This window comes from Rhinolophus sinicus, chromosome 5 (assembly GCF_057876585.1).
Source record: "Rhinolophus sinicus isolate RSI-liver-muscle chromosome 5, RSI-T2T, whole genome shotgun sequence".
NCBI lineage: Eukaryota > Metazoa > Chordata > Mammalia > Chiroptera > Rhinolophidae > Rhinolophus > Rhinolophus sinicus.
In genome coordinates this window covers 82,008,703-82,024,075 of record NC_142505.1, presented here as the reverse complement: position 1 = coordinate 82,024,075, position 15,373 = coordinate 82,008,703, and the positions used below count along the sequence as shown (strand labels likewise).

General features: G+C 41.7%; 1 protein-coding gene across 4 annotated transcripts in view; it reads right to left on the bottom strand.

Annotated features, from left to right (window-relative positions):
• Positions 1–6,462, bottom strand: part of PURA (purine rich element binding protein A) — a 37,492-nt gene extending 31,030 nt beyond the window's left edge. Inside the window, exon 1 of one of the 4 annotated variants that reach the window (XR_002138027.3) lies at positions 5,507–5,993. The gene's annotated coding sequence lies outside the window, so the exon portion shown is untranslated. Of the gene's footprint in view, positions 1–321; positions 468–5,506; positions 5,994–6,441 lie in introns of those variants that run through there. The other 3 variants (XM_088798649.1, XM_088798647.1, XM_088798648.1) reach the window with 3 other exon arrangements.
• Positions 6,463–15,373: the final 8,911 nt, after the last annotated feature.

The following is a 15,373-nucleotide window of genomic DNA, read 5'->3' as shown; positions in this document are numbered from 1 at the left end:
GGGGGGGCCAGGACGCGCCGCGTCGCAGCTGCTGCCGCCACCACCACTGTGGCTGTCGCTGTTGGCCAGACCCTGGGCGGCCTCGGCCCGGGGAGTTGGGGTACTAGGGGTAAGAAGAGGACTGCCACACTAAGCACAGGGAGCGGGCCTGAGCTCTGCTTTCCAGTGACCCCAAAGCATGTGGAGGCAGGGGCCTGCGCAGCGCAGCTGAGCACGCTGCAGAGAGGGAAACCGAGTCACAGCCACCCCCTCCCCTGTGGGCCCCAGCTAGACCTAGACCCAAACCCAGACCGGCCCACACCCGCCTGGGCTGTCTCCTACCGCAGAGCCCTGGCCGCAGAGGCGGGGTGAGGAAGAGAGGTGGTGCGGCAGTAACCCTTAGCTGCAGAAGGGGCTGCCGGGGATGAGGTCGGGGCGCCGGCAGCAGTGGCGCGGAGCAGCAGACACCTAGCCCGTCCCTCCCCTCGCTCCCGCCGCTCCCCCTCCCCGCGCAGCGGCTCTGGCCTCAGATGATCCCGCTCCCCCCTCCCCCCAACCGCAGCCCCGCACAGTCGGGCGGGCTCACTCACCGGCGGGGGGGAGCTGAGCAGAGGACAGCAGCCGCACTAGGGCCGGGGTGCCCGCAGTGCTTATTCCCATTGGCTCTGCCCTCCCCCCCCAAACAACAATCAAAAAGAAACCCCACACTCACCCAAAAACCTTCAACCAGCCTCCTTTGGGACCAAGACTGCCTGCTTGCCTCCCCCTCCTCCTTCCGAGATTTGGGGAAGGGGGGCACCCTGCTCAGGGCTGAGCCCAGCCTGGGTAGCCGGCCAGCTCTGCGGATGAACCAGGCCCTGCCGAGCCTTCAGCCCCTAGCCCACTCTTCTTCCTCTCTGGAAGGACCCAGAATGGAGGAGAAAACCAAGCAGGCTTTAGGATATTCACAAGCTAAAAATGCCAGGAATTTCCTGGGAAACGCAGTTCCTTACGGGATTCATTAACGCAGGTTCACTCGTCCCTGTTACCCCTCCTTCCAGAAACTCTTAAGTGTCAAAGAGAGCCCCCACCTCTTAAAAAGTAAAACATTAAATGATCGCTGGTTTTTAGGCGGACAGCTAGGTTACTGACCATTAATTAACCAATGAGTCTTTGGATAGTGACAGCTAAAGGGGGTGTCTCTGGTCCCAGAAATGATTGATACCTCTTTTCCTAGATTTGAGGCATAATCTAGGGCCTATTTTCCCTCTCGCAGATATGTAGCAAATGCTCATACTCCCTCACTGCAGTCTGCAGTTCTAGCAACTGTGGGAAAGCTAAGGCCTATCTCCAAGGGACCCCCTGCCAATGCCCCTACACTGTCCCCATCACCTTCTGCAGGGTACTCAGAGGATACAGACCTTACAGCCCAATTCCTGATTTTCTCAAGCATGGATTGCTGCCTATGTCCTGAGAAGAGTATGCCTATCCCATCTACAGGTTCCATTCCTATTGAACATCCTTCACCCCCCACCCTCCAAAGTAAGGATACTTGCCTCCCTCACTCTTAGCCCCAGAGACAGTTGAGTACATGGTTGCCCAAGCTTCCTGGAAAAGAGAGGAGTAAAGAGAGGACTAGTGATCAAGAAACCCAGACCAGTCCAGGGCATAAGCCTTGTCAATACCCGGGCCCTTAAAGCCTCCTAATACATCCCTTCACATCCTGGGCAAACCTGCCTGCTAAGTAGTCATAGCTTCCTTTTTCTCTTAGCAAGGACCCCATTCTACCCAGCATTAGCTACTTCAGCACAGGGCTGACGTTTGCTCCTCCCGTTAAAGAGGAAGAATCATGGCAAAGCACGCTGGCTACCACAGAGCAAACTAGAGTAGTCCTGTGAGCCAACTCCATAACCACCCACCTGTCCAGTGGTCCCCGAAATGACTCCCTGAAGGGAAGGCCCACTCAGAGATAGAAATCCGGCTTTGGGCTCCATAAAGAACTTCCCTTTAGTTTGGGGGCATCCTCCAGTACCGCGTAGTACCCTTTCCGTGCTGATTGTTCTGCACTCCTTCCCCTGTCCCCAACTCTGTCGGTAAGGAGACTTAGGAACTATTGGCGCACTTCCCATCACACAAAAAATACATGTGTAAAAGAAGCGGCGGCTCCTCCAGGCTCGCGCAGTAGCGATCAGGACCCTGGATAGACCCTGGCCCTAAACAGGGACGCAAAGGCTGAGTAGCAGGGTCTCCGCACAGAACCCGGCATGGTATTACGGTCCCACTTGTAAGATGAGGCTAAGATCTGGTGAAGCCCGATCTAGAAAAGCCGCTGCTCTTCCTCAAGGGTTTACCTTGCGCCGAACCAAGCCTCTGCCCCCTCAGGAGAGCTCAAAGCAGCCACAAGGCCAATGGGATTGCGATGTGGGGGCACGCGCCTGCTTGTCCCTGCCATTCTTCCTTGCTAATGATCGCTTCCCCCAGGACAGAAAACTAGGGCTTTAAACTGCCCGCTTTCTAGGACCAACATTGGAGTCTAAATTTCTTGCACTCTGTCCCAAATGATTATGTCCAGGGGTTCTGAAGCGGTTTTAGTTTGGGAATGCCGATTTTTCTGGAAAAAGTGTCACCAGGAACCGAGTTCTTAGTTCCCCAGTACAGAGGCAACTGATGAAGTTTCTAGACAAAACACAAGTTAAGTATCACACTTAAACTGGGAATTTTAAGCTCAAATCAGCAAACGAGAGACCTGGATCTCTATATAAAGATGTACTTACTTATTTCATGCTATTTATTATATATGTATAAAATTTCTGCCATTATATACCAGACTCTCCCCTACTTTTTAAATGTATCTAAAAAGCAAACAAGGCTAATAATACCTTTTCCAAAATAATCCAATTATAAATTGAACATTTAGTACATTGTTAAACAAGAGAGTTAATTTCAGGATAAGTCTGTAAATCTGGGCTTTTCGTCAGACTGGGAGCGGGGGTGAAAGGCAGATTTCCCTAGACTATAGAATACAAGAGCCTGAGAAGAATGAATATTGACTCAGAGAAAGTCTTAAAACAAAAAGTTTAGAACACTAAATAGAATTTCAAAGTTAGATTTGCATCCTAACATTGAAAATCCATTAGAAAATTTGTGGATTTAAAATAACTTCTAACCGTTTGTTAACTACCTAAACAATACACTAACCTGGTAAATGAAATGCCAGTTCTAGTGTCTAGCTGTTTGAATATATTATTTTAAAACAAACAGTTGTAAAATTAAATGTAAAATTTCAATACAATGTAGAAAACACGAAGAGAAAACGAAAAATATTAATATGCAGCAAAATATCCGTATTAATGAAAAATAAAATATTCCCTTTCTCCTCAAAGTTTGCTTACATTTTTAAACATGATAAATGTCTCTAGATTTCTTGTGCTCTTTTATTAACACTACACACACAATTTGAAGAGAACAGATATTGCTTTATTTTTAATCCCATTATCTCTATGTCTTTAACAAGCTCTTACCAACAAAAAATTGTTCGCAAGTGAAACAGACATTAGCCAGAACAAGAAGGAAAAACGCCTCAATTTTCCTCAGCCTGAACTACAGGTGATTCTGAAACAATCTAATTCAGCTTTGGTTTTTAAAAGTAAAAATTAACACACACATTTATAAAATAATCTTGGAGAGAGGGAATCTACCTCTGGGTAATAATAAACCCTTTTGATTATAGTGTTCCCAACAGAAACAATATGCTGATAACATTTCACAAAATCGCAGATTTCCAAAATAAAAGAGAAGCAAGAACATTAGAACTTGTGTTTTCTAGTGCTGCTTAGGTTAAATGCTTGTCTTAAACTAGATAGACAATTATCTTCAATATCCAAATCATTAAAACTAACTGGAATGCAGTACTGCAATTGTTCAAAGTGGAGGAATTACCCCTTTCTTCTCATGGCTATCTACCAGGAAAATTAAGGGAAACTCTCAAGTAAATCTTAACATTTAACAACAACAACAAAGACTAATAGTAATAGTATTTCACAAATCATTTTTTAAACAGCGTATCCCCTTTCTATAGCTCACCTAATCTTTTCAATTATGCTTCCTCAATGCTATTTTAATGTTTAGGGTTAAAGATATGAATTAAACATTTAAAATCTGAAGAGAATAATCCATGTGATAGAATCCTCGCGTTTCACAAAATGTTTTCATTTTAAGCATTTGTAGAAGAGTTAAATAAACGTAGTACACATTCTAAATTCAATAAAAGATTCAGAAAACCCGACATTTTATGTACCCCAAAGGTCCAAAGCGAACCGATGCAAATGTCAATAGTTCTTTCTCTTCCGGCTGATACTTAAATGGTTTTACTAGTACCCAAAGGAATGAAATCAGCAACTCTCTCCACACTCGAGTCAACACTCTAATTTTCAAAGCCGCAATTCGTAAACGTCAGTTTGGGTGGGGAACAGTGGGGGTCTTGAAGTCATCAAAAAATTCCTTTTCTCCTCTGATAGTCTACCAAAAGATGTCAAACCAAATTCAGCCTATTGTAAAACACTGGGACCTCCCTTCCAAGGACACAGGACACAAACATAGACGCCGCTGCAAAAAGCTGTCCAAAAGCGCCCGGCCCGACAGAAACGTTAAAGGGTCCAGATAAGAACGAAAATTAGAACCCTCAAGGGGGTCCCGCAGAGACAGCGGAAATGAATGTGGCATTTATTCAGGGGCAGACAGCAACGAACCAAAAAAAGTTGCCCCAGTCGGACTCTTGGGCCTTTTTTAAATCCAAGTTCAGGCTCAAAGCAGATGTATTTGTGGGGGGTCCCTTCTCCTACAGACATTTCAGCCCCCTCTGGGGCCCACTATCGCTTAACGGGAAGCCCCATCTAGCTTCGCATCCATTCCTTTTGCCCCCGGACAAAGGCAGAGGAGGCTGTTGAGCTGACCTAGCTCTGTGGGGCGGCAAAAATGCCTTGTCCAGGCCACCCATCCTTGGGCCTGGCTTCATCTGCGATGTCAGCATCAATGTATTATTTTTTATTTTTACAAAGCATCCTGGGCGGGTATATGCATTGCGGGAGGGGCGGGGGGTTGAACACAGAAGAGAAGGGGTTGGTAGTGGAGTCTAGAATCCTCCTTCCTCGCCCCTCCTGCCAGGGTTGCTGTGCAGGGAGTGTCGGCCACGTTTGGCGCACTGTCCCAGGCCCCTGGTGAAGGTGGCCAGGGGAAATGAAGCTTAAGGATTGCTAAGCAAACGGCACCACTGGTGGTCTCCAGCGCCTGCGGAGGTAGAATTACCTTTTTTTTTTTTTTAAGGGGCGTGTGATTTTGTTCTTATTTGGAGGTGGGAGGGAGTTCGTCTGTTCGTGCGCTACGGGGTGGGGGGGCGTTGCTGCACTGCCAGGGTCCCCGGAGGGAGTGCGGGGATGTCTACAACGATACAGTAATTACTCCTGGGGCGTAAGAGAGCAATTAGAGGGGACGGGGTGGGCGGCACCTGAAGCTGTGGCAGTGGCAGCAAGGAAGGTCGCGAGGGGCTTACCCGGGCGGGCGGGCGCTGTCCTGCCGCAGGTGAGGGAGGGCGCGCGCTGGGCAGGCGCCAGGAAGGGGGGAGGGGAGGAGGGCGCGCGCGCGCACACCTGTCCTGGACAGCGGCGCGAGCCGAGCTGCGCCTCACTCGGGCTCTGCTGGCTGAAGAGGGAGGAGGGCGGGCTGGCAGGCGGGGGCGGGACGCCGAGGGGAGGAGGAGGAGGCGGCTCCGATGGCTGGCTCGGCTCTCGCTCGTTCTCCCTCCCGCGGGCAAGCCCCGCTCACCCCCTGCTTCTCCCGCTCACTCACAGCCCCCTTGGCTCTCCCTCCTCCTCCTCCTTCCCCTGCGGGATCCGCTCGCCGCCACCGTCGCCGCCGCAGACGGCAAGTCGTGGCAGCCAGACGTCGGCGCGTAACCCGGCGCTCCGTGCGTGACTCCGGGCGACGTCAGCGCGCGCTCAGCGCTACCCACCATTTTCCCCCCCACCCTCCCTCCGTGGCTCGCGCCCTCCGCCCTCGCGTCCCTCCGTTTCAGTTGCCGCGGCGGCGGCCGCCGAGCGCGCTCCCTCCGCCCCCATCTCGCGCGTGCGCGCGTCCTCTCCGCCGTTGGCGCGTCAACAGCCAGCGGCCCAGGCCTTGAGGCGCGTCTGAGGAGGGGGCTGCCTGCAGCCCTCTTAGCGCGCACTTCCTCCACCCGCAGCCGGTAGCGGCCCCTGGAGGACTTATCCCTCCTTGGGCCTTGAAGGCCAAAGTCAAGCTCAGGCGGGGATAGGACCCTGTAGGGCCTGCGTCAGCTCCAATTTAGGGCCCTTAGCGTCGTTGTCGTTGCCGTTACCGCCGCGTCACACTAACCCTCCCCTCTCCCCCGTTCCCCGCTCCTCTCTCCCGCCCTCGTTCCGCCAGCATATCAGGAGGCAATAGGCTTTTCATCTCCCGGGAAGGTCTCACCTTGGCCTTCAGACGTCTGTCGAGAGGGGCTAGAAGGGCATAATTAGCATAAAGAAGAAAGTGGCTAGACCACGTTCAGGCTCTAGCCCCAGGAATCCTTGACAGGAAACGTGGGGTTGCTGCCCAGCCTCCCACGCAGTGTAGGTGAAACTGGGCCCCTTTGAGGGACTGCGACTAAGGACAAAACCCTGATAAATATTATTGATGCGCCCTTGGGCTGACAGGGAGAAAGTAAAAGGGACGAGTTAATTTTCATAAATTATGCAAAGGTGAAATGCAGAACTATAAAATGCCGTTTAAGAGTTGTCTTGAAATCTTACCAAGTTTGACAAGATTTTGGTGCACGGTAACTTTTTTCCTCGCTTTATATTTCTGTCACATCTCCATCCTGCAAGACTGTGAACATAGAAGGTGGATCAGTTAAAAATTATCGGCTGCAAAATAAATCGAAAACTGCCTTCACCATCTTTATCATTTAAAAAGTGTCAGAGGAGTCAATCTGTGATTTAGGAAAACTTAATCACTGTCCCAACTTACTTAACTGAGTATATTTTATTTTGAAGTTTCTTTTCAATACACCGTTAAGATACACTTTAATTAGGCAATAGTAGACTTTTAAACTTATAGGATCTTTCCCAAGAAGGCTACCTAGTTAAGCCTGGGAGGCAAGTAGGAGAAAAGTGAAATTAACCCCATTTTATGGATGAGAAAATTGAGTTACAAAAATACAAGTCAGTTGTTCAGAGTTGCAAGGAGTCTAACTGATAGAGGGAAAAACACCTTAGGTTTATTATCACCTACTTCATCCACTAAACCAGAAATCCCCAATTGTTTACTTCCAGATCTCTTTTGAGGCTCCCCCCACCCCCCTCAATGTATGGTAGGCAGTGCCTAATACCTGAGAGAAACAAATTCTCACCCTAGCTAGAGGTGAGAAAATTTTTGAGAAGGGCTTAAGACTGATGGGTCATTTCCTTTGAATTGCTTCTTCATTCACCTCATCTTTAGGTGGCAGCACTACTATATAATATCTTTAAAACTACAGTCTTCTGCAACTTGATATCCTAAAGAGTGTTTTGTCTTAAATGCTTCCAACTAAATTTTGGAGATTAGAAGCTGGTGAAAATATGAAATCATATCTGAGAATTAGAATACTTAGGAGGTTCTAGAGGAGGACTAGAAAGGCTTTCAGAGAAATTATTATTAATAAAATACATGGAGCTGCTGAGGAAAAAGATAAATCCCCCCCCAAAGCCTTTTCTAGCTGTATGAAGAGCAACTAGCATCTTTACTATAAATCTGATCTCTTATTGAAACATAGCACAAGATAACCAAGCTGCAGCTTTCTCAATACTGCGTATTTATCAAGCATTTACAAGTTTAAAGTTGCTAGTTGTGTAGTTACCAGTATTTGAACTACAATTTTTAAATTTGTGTGCAGTTTTCCTCATTAAATTGCATCAAGCTTATGAAAATCCCAAATAGGATCTAGTTGTTGACCCTTGTGGAAAAGAAGGACTCTTCTTGGCTCCTTTCCTCACTTCCTAAATTGTTTATATACAAAGTAAACCATCACTCAAACTCAGAAAAGTGAGAAGACAAGCTAAACCAAATGTAAGATGATAGCAATTTATAGATATTCTATATCTCAATTTCTCTCACATTTCTTGAGGGTAATAAATCATGATACATGGGGGTTATTTTGTTCAAATGTTTTCTAAGTAGAACTTGGTCATAACTAATTTTGTATATTTACAGTAGTTATGCCTGTGCCCCTTTATCCAAGCAACCAAACAGAATTGAATTTACATGCATTTCAAAATAGACTTCATTATATTTACAGCATAAACATAACCATCAAGGAATATAGAAGTATGACCATCCGGAGTGGGAAATCAAATTATATCTGGATAGAGGGTGAAGTCTTAATAAAGTCTTGATGTCAGCTTTCGTCTTTCTTGAGTCAAATTTGGAAAAGGAGTCTCTAGTAAATTGGTAGAACTCAAACTCAGCAGTGTTATGTTAAGATTTTAAAGCTCTCTGATGCCAGCAAATCATGCAGCCTGTGGGCCTTGGATCCAAACTTCTGCCAACTCCATTTTGGCAGTAAAGTATTCTGTTGAACAAAGTTTGCACGTGTTTGGGGTGTGAAGTGGTTCCTCAGGCATTTATGTGGTTTTATTCCAGTTTGGGGACTTGAGCACGAGGATCAGGAGCATGAGACTTGTATAGTTCGTATGTGCCCTGAAACAGACTATACTAGTGATCTTGAATTTTCACTTAAACGCAGACAGCATTTCTTTATTGGTGTAGGAGTTACTGAAGTGAACCTTTAGTTTACTCATTAAATGCTAACATGCTGTTGCACCAGTTCTCAGAAGCAAGTAAGTAGGACCCTCTCTTCTGAGGGTATAGAGCTGTGGAAAATCACTCCTCATCCTCCTACCCAGAATACCACCTAAATGTGTTTATCCAGCTGGAACTCACTAAATAATAATATTCAACTTGAGAGCAAAGGAGCCACTAATTATTAAAACTTGATCTTATTTTCAGATTTTATATAACTATGAGTCTTTTATCTTTTTTGGTTTCAGTTGTCTGACTTCTTTTTTAACCACCTCCTCCCATCCTGAAGTAATTTGGTTAAGAAGCAACACTGGCCAGATGTATGGACTAATTTGTCTTATTTCAGGGGTCCCTCTTCCTGAGGGAAACATATACAGTCTCAATTTCCATTTATTTTGGGGGGGGATCACAGAATAAGAATTTATTATCAGAGCACCGGTGGTCTGAGAAGGCAGCGAGTTAACACCTCCAAAACCTGCCTTAATATACTTTTTTTTTCCTTCAAGTAATTCTAATAGAAAATCCTTGCATAATCTGGGATAACACAGTTTGAAAACCATTAAAGTGCTTTTGGAGCAATGTTTTGGTTTTTTGGCTTTTATTTTCCTGGTTTATGAGTAATGGGATGAAAAAAAGTGCAAAAGTAACAGACGTTGAAATGATACTACTGTCTTAACTTCAACAACGATCAATGGAATGTCAATTTATAGCACGGTATGGTAATTTGAAAATGGTAGTTATTCTTGATACTTTTGCCAAGAGTGTGGCCTAAATTCTTATTTGTGCCTTTCCATTTTCTTTCCTTCTCTTTAAAAGTAATTCCCAAGTCACAGCTAATATATGGATGAGGTTAGAGATGGAAAGGAAAGCTCGGCCTTTCCAAAGGGTAGATCTATCTGGACTGGAAAGTACTATTGAATGTTGTTGCATATTTGTATGGTGACCCCCAAAGTCCTTTGATTGCTTTCTTTAGAATATCAGTTGTATTGCCACTTTACTACCTGGAGGCAGAATACATACATACATATATAAGTATTAGGCTGGTGCAAAAGTAATTGTGATTTTTGCAATTGTTTTTAGCCTTTTAAACCGCAATTACTTTTGCACCAACCTAATAGGTATGTATAATACTTACAACCAAATACCACTGCAGAGAGCTAATTTTGGCCCTTTTTACAATCAAATACAGTAGCACTTTGTAATTAGATGAAAATCAGTTGGGTTTCTTTCTGTGGTTAGTAAAATATGTCGGGGGGAGGGGAATACAAAGTAAATTCTTTGTGCTATAGTAATATTTTTTTCTTTTAAGTGTATTTTTTCTTTTGTCTACTTAAATTCTCAAAATTAATTATTAAATGTAAATATAGTGTACCTGTAAATGTAATGGTTAGTTTTTATTTCCTGGATAGTAAATCAATATTTGCTTGATAAGTATTTTTTATAAAGAAGAAATGTTTTTTAATTACTATTTTGGAATCCCATTAATATACAAACTACATAAACATATTAAAGCTGATGTTTAGATGACTTTTATTTTTGGCTTGAATTTCCTTTTTAAAGTAGGTATTACCTGCTAGATCAGTACTAGTTCTTGGGACCCACTGCTGTTTATGTCAGCTTTACTTTCTTGAGTCATTTATTGAATAATATCTATCAAATGCCTATTTGCCAGACGTTATTCTAAGTGCTCAAATAAGACAAAGTCCCTGCTCTCATAGAGTTTTCAATCCAATAAAACAGATAATAAACAAATATATAATGCTGGATTCTGTTAAGTTCTAAAAAGAAAAAAGGAAAGAGGAAAGAGTTTTCTGTGTGATTGTGTGTGTGTGTGTGTGTGTGTGTGTGTGTGTGTTGTGTGTGTGTATGTGTGTGTGTGCCTCCCACCTGGTATTTTAAATAGAGTAATCAAGGAAGTCTCTCTAAAGAGGTAATATTTGAACAAAGACCTGAAATAGTCAGTCATGGGAATATCTGGGGAGATGTTTCAGGCATTGTGAACAATTTATGACACCTAAAGTCACTAAGTATAATCCAGGTAACATCCCATATGATAACTATGTATACATCATTTTTTTAAGAGAAAAAAGAAACTCATCAGGTATTCTGAGGGCTCATTAGGTTTTCCAAAAAGTTGTTCATTTAATATCGCCGTTGCTCTATATTTCCCAAGATTATTTTTCCATTATCTATTTAATACAATAAGATTTATAGCTGTACAGACAAAACTTCACAATCACGTATCTGCAATTCCAAAATAAAAATAAAAAATTTTCTTAATTTTGTCGCAAAAACTGATCAGAACTGACACGACTCTATTTAAAGTCTTCATTTATTCCATTGTAACTATTGATGCATTTCATTGTGGAAATATGTATTTGATTAGGGCTACTGCCCAGGACAACACTTGTTAAGCAAAATATAGGCAGCATAATATATTACATTCCTAAAATAGGAAAAAAAAAGTTTTGATTTAGAAACACAGGATTTTGAATAAAAGATTGCAGACTTGTACCAGATTTCTTTTTGGTTCTTTATAAATATAACCATTGATATCAATCTTTAGATATCTTTTATTTAAAAGTGTAATGTTTACATAGTGCTCTTATTATGTACCTGGCACTGTGTAAACACTATATATTAGCTCATAAAATCCTCACAGCAACCTTATGAGTAAGTTCTGTTATCCTCATTTTACAGATGAGAAACCTGAGGCACAGAGAGATTAAGAAAACGTGCCAAAATCACACAGTGGCAGAGCTAGGAACTGAACATAGACAATTTTCTTTCATAGCTTGCACTCTGCCACTAAGCTAACTCTCCTTTCTCCCCATCCCTCTCTCCCACCCCTCTACTTTGGAGAGGTTTTGAATATCAGGCCTTTCCAAGAGCATGTTTTCTTCTTTCTGCTCTGAAATATCAGACATCAAAACTTTACATTTCGTTACAAAAAAATATCTTTCAATAATTTTTTATTCATTTGGTCCAGCTATAATTTCAGCAGTTCTATTTCTAGGTGAGATTATTCTTAGTCTGATAAATTTTCATGTTAATCTTATCTTTCACCATTCTTTTCCTTTCCTCTGAATATTCTTGGATAATGAGGCACCTCTCTTATTATTGTGGCCTTGTCAGATGTCAGATCACATTAAAAATTTGAATCTAGTTTAGTGAGCAATAGCATCTGCTAAATAAAGCTCTCTCACTGTTTTGTGGGTTTCTCTCATTCAAGGAAATGCGTAACTTGAGTGAGACATATTATTCTAGACACTTTATTCTAGACATATTAAATTTGCATTTTTGAGTTGGGATTGATTTTGTTTTTATTGGTTTGTCCTCAGATAAGGGTTTTTCCATAAGCAATTAGAAACTGAGATTGTTTCTGTTCCTGTTTATTTATTTGTTTGTTTGTTTATTGGTTATATAAAAGCAAGATTGAGTATATATCATGAGGTTGGGCAAAGACTCTATTATGACTGTATAACATAGGAAGGGTCAATTTGAGCAAGTATAATATACTGAACTTTCCAAGTATCTATTCTTGATTGTCCCAGAGATTCGTTGTGAGACATTAAACAAATCACTTTAGTTGTTCTCTGTGAAAATTAATGTGCTGTCCTTGAATACAAAGATGAAGGTTCTGACACACTCAGTAAAGCATTATCTTTTGTGTAATGTTGATAGACTTGTTCTCAGCCAAATACAATTTTTCTGAGGTCATTCTACAGCTCATGTTTGCTAAGTTTAAGGGTGCAGTTCATGGCCACCAGAGCTAAAAAGGAATTAAACTCATCAATTTTACCTCATTAGCATATTGCTGAACCAAATGAGCCAACAAGTCAGTTATTAAATTGCTGAGAAAGAAAAAAGAGAGACCGAATAAATACGTATATGCACTGAGACTGGCTAGAAAATACGTCAGTATATTATATGAGAAAATGAGGGCTTTGCCACAGCTTACCTTGAATAACTTTCTGCCTCCATCTCCTTCAAAAAGGTGAGATTTTTTTGCCCCTAAGATCATGCCCCAGAGACACAGCTTTTCTCCATTAGTGTTTCTGCAATGTTCTACATTCATAGTGTCTAGTACCAAACTTTTGAAGCACACCATTAATATTTACCAGGGTGTAACAATGTCTTGGAGGTGAAAATTTAATAATGACCTCAACTGTATATAAATAAAGTTTAATGAATTCATGTGATGAATTTTTTTTAGCTCTTCTGTTTTTCCTAACTTTTAAGAGATCCCTCCTCTATTCAGTGTGGGCTGGGTAATCCAGTCTCCTAGATTCAAAACTGTTTTCAAATGTATAACTATGTGACTTTGGGCAAATTACTTACTTCTATAGTCCCCAGTCTCCTCATTTATCAAATGAGGATAATAATACCAACTTTCACGTAGGTATATTATGAGAATTAAATTAGCTAATTCATAAAAAACGTTTAGAAGAGAGTCTGGCACACAGTAAGTACTCCATAAATGTGAACTCCCATCCCCTGTGGCATTAACTTTCCTGCCTTTTTCTTAAGGCCCAAGCCAAGTTTTCTCTCTCTCTCTCTCTCTCTCTCTCTCTCTCTCTCTCTCTCTCTCTCTCTCTCTCTCTTTCTCTCTCTCTCTCTCTCTCTCTCCCCTTCTCTCTTCCTCCCGCCTCTCTCTCTCTCTTCAGGTTTCAGACTCACTAGCTTTGGCCTAAGATTAAAACTGCCCTCTTTCTCACTAGATTCATCAACTGCATTGTTTTGAACACCTCCAAATATTCTTCCCTTTACTTGGTTTTGGGCCATTTTACTCTCTTTCTCTCTCTGAACACCTTTTTATGGATTCTGTAAGTTGTAAGTCTTCCATTTACACATTGGGAGTTTTTTTCTGTGGTTACTAGAATATGAATTCCTTGAGAGTATGGACTTTGTCTTAATTATCTCTATTACTCCAGTCCTTCCCTGCTGCACAGTCTATGCTAAAGAAAGGTTTGTTGAATAAATGAATTAATTTATTTATCCTTTGTATGTTTTGCTCAGTGTATGCTGGGTATACTATTCTGAACCTCCAGTTTTCCTGAAAATTCTCTTGCCCCTTTATCGCTGGAAATTTTAACTTCACCTGGTGATGCTGTGATCCCTTCCTGGATCATCACAATTTCTTGGCAGTTAAGAGGTTCAGTTTATCACATGCTCTAGTCATATGTTAGAAAAAAAAATTCCCATGTAATTCACCTAGATTTCATTTTACTTATATTCTCTTGGTTCCAGCTAGACTGATTATTCTCTTTAAACTCTATTAGTAGCTTTGAGAGGGGTTCTATTCTGCGGAACTCTTTGTCTCATTCCTTATTTGAAGATAGGGCCATACCATCCTCAGTTTCTTTACATGCAGAATAAAAATCAATTCTCTCTCAATTGGAGCAAGTGGGGGATGAATTATATCAATCTCTTAAAATTTTTCTTTTTAATACACATAACAGATATATGTAATATATCTGTTATGTGTATTAAATAGCATAATGAAACACCAACCTGAGAACTAGAACATTTCCCAATAACTTGCACCTATTTCTGTATTTCTCCTGTATCTCTTCCTCCTGCCCTCAGAGATAACCACTATCATACATTTTGTGCTTATCATTTCATTGCTGGTTTTTAAATTTAGGTTTATGACAAGTGTATATATGCTAAAACAATATGTTGTTCAATTTGTATGTTTTTGAGCTTTATAAAAATGCAATCATCCAATATATAGTGTTCTGGGATTTTCATTTTTAACTCAACATTGTTTCTAAGATTCTTTCATATTGTTGTATATAATGTTTGTTCTATATACATTGTACTATATAACATTGTGCAAAGATATCACAGTTTGTTCTGTTGATACATAGTTGGGCTGTTTGCAGCCTTTTAGAAAGATTATAAACATTGCTGCAATAAAAATTCTTATGCATGTCTCCTGGTCACACATGCAAGTGTTCCTCTTGGTTATATACCTAGGAGTAAGGTTGCTGGGTTGTAGAGTTGCAAATATTCAGCTGTGCAAGATAATTAATGCCAAATAGTTTCCCAGTCCTTCATAGTTCTTAAGAAATCTCAATACTTGGTATTTTCACATTAAATTTTTGCCAGTCCAGTGGGAGTGAAATGGTATATATCTATTTTTTTATAGAATGGAAGAGTCATATTTACCTAAAACCTTTTAAACTTCTTTTTCCTTTCTATGTTAAGAGCTTGCAGCCTCATTTGACCCATCCTGTACCTGGGAATTCCTTTGAGGGAAAGCCATTTATCTATGTGGTAGTTTCTGCTAAGGGGATAAAAACTGAGTTGGGGTAGAGGTTGTTAAATAGATTGTTTGAATGTTGCTTTTAAGTTGATCTTGAATGAATACCAAATTATACACACTCTAAAATTTCTTGTTAATACTTTACAGAATTGGAAATGTGTAAATTATGTTCTTTACTATTGGCCCATCATAAACTAATCTGGTCTTGAGATTACACCTATCTGCATAACTATTTTAAATAAAAGCCTCCTTCAATCTGTTGATCTGGAATATTTCCACTGAATCAAGTTTAGTAAAGCTATCTTTGTGTACTTT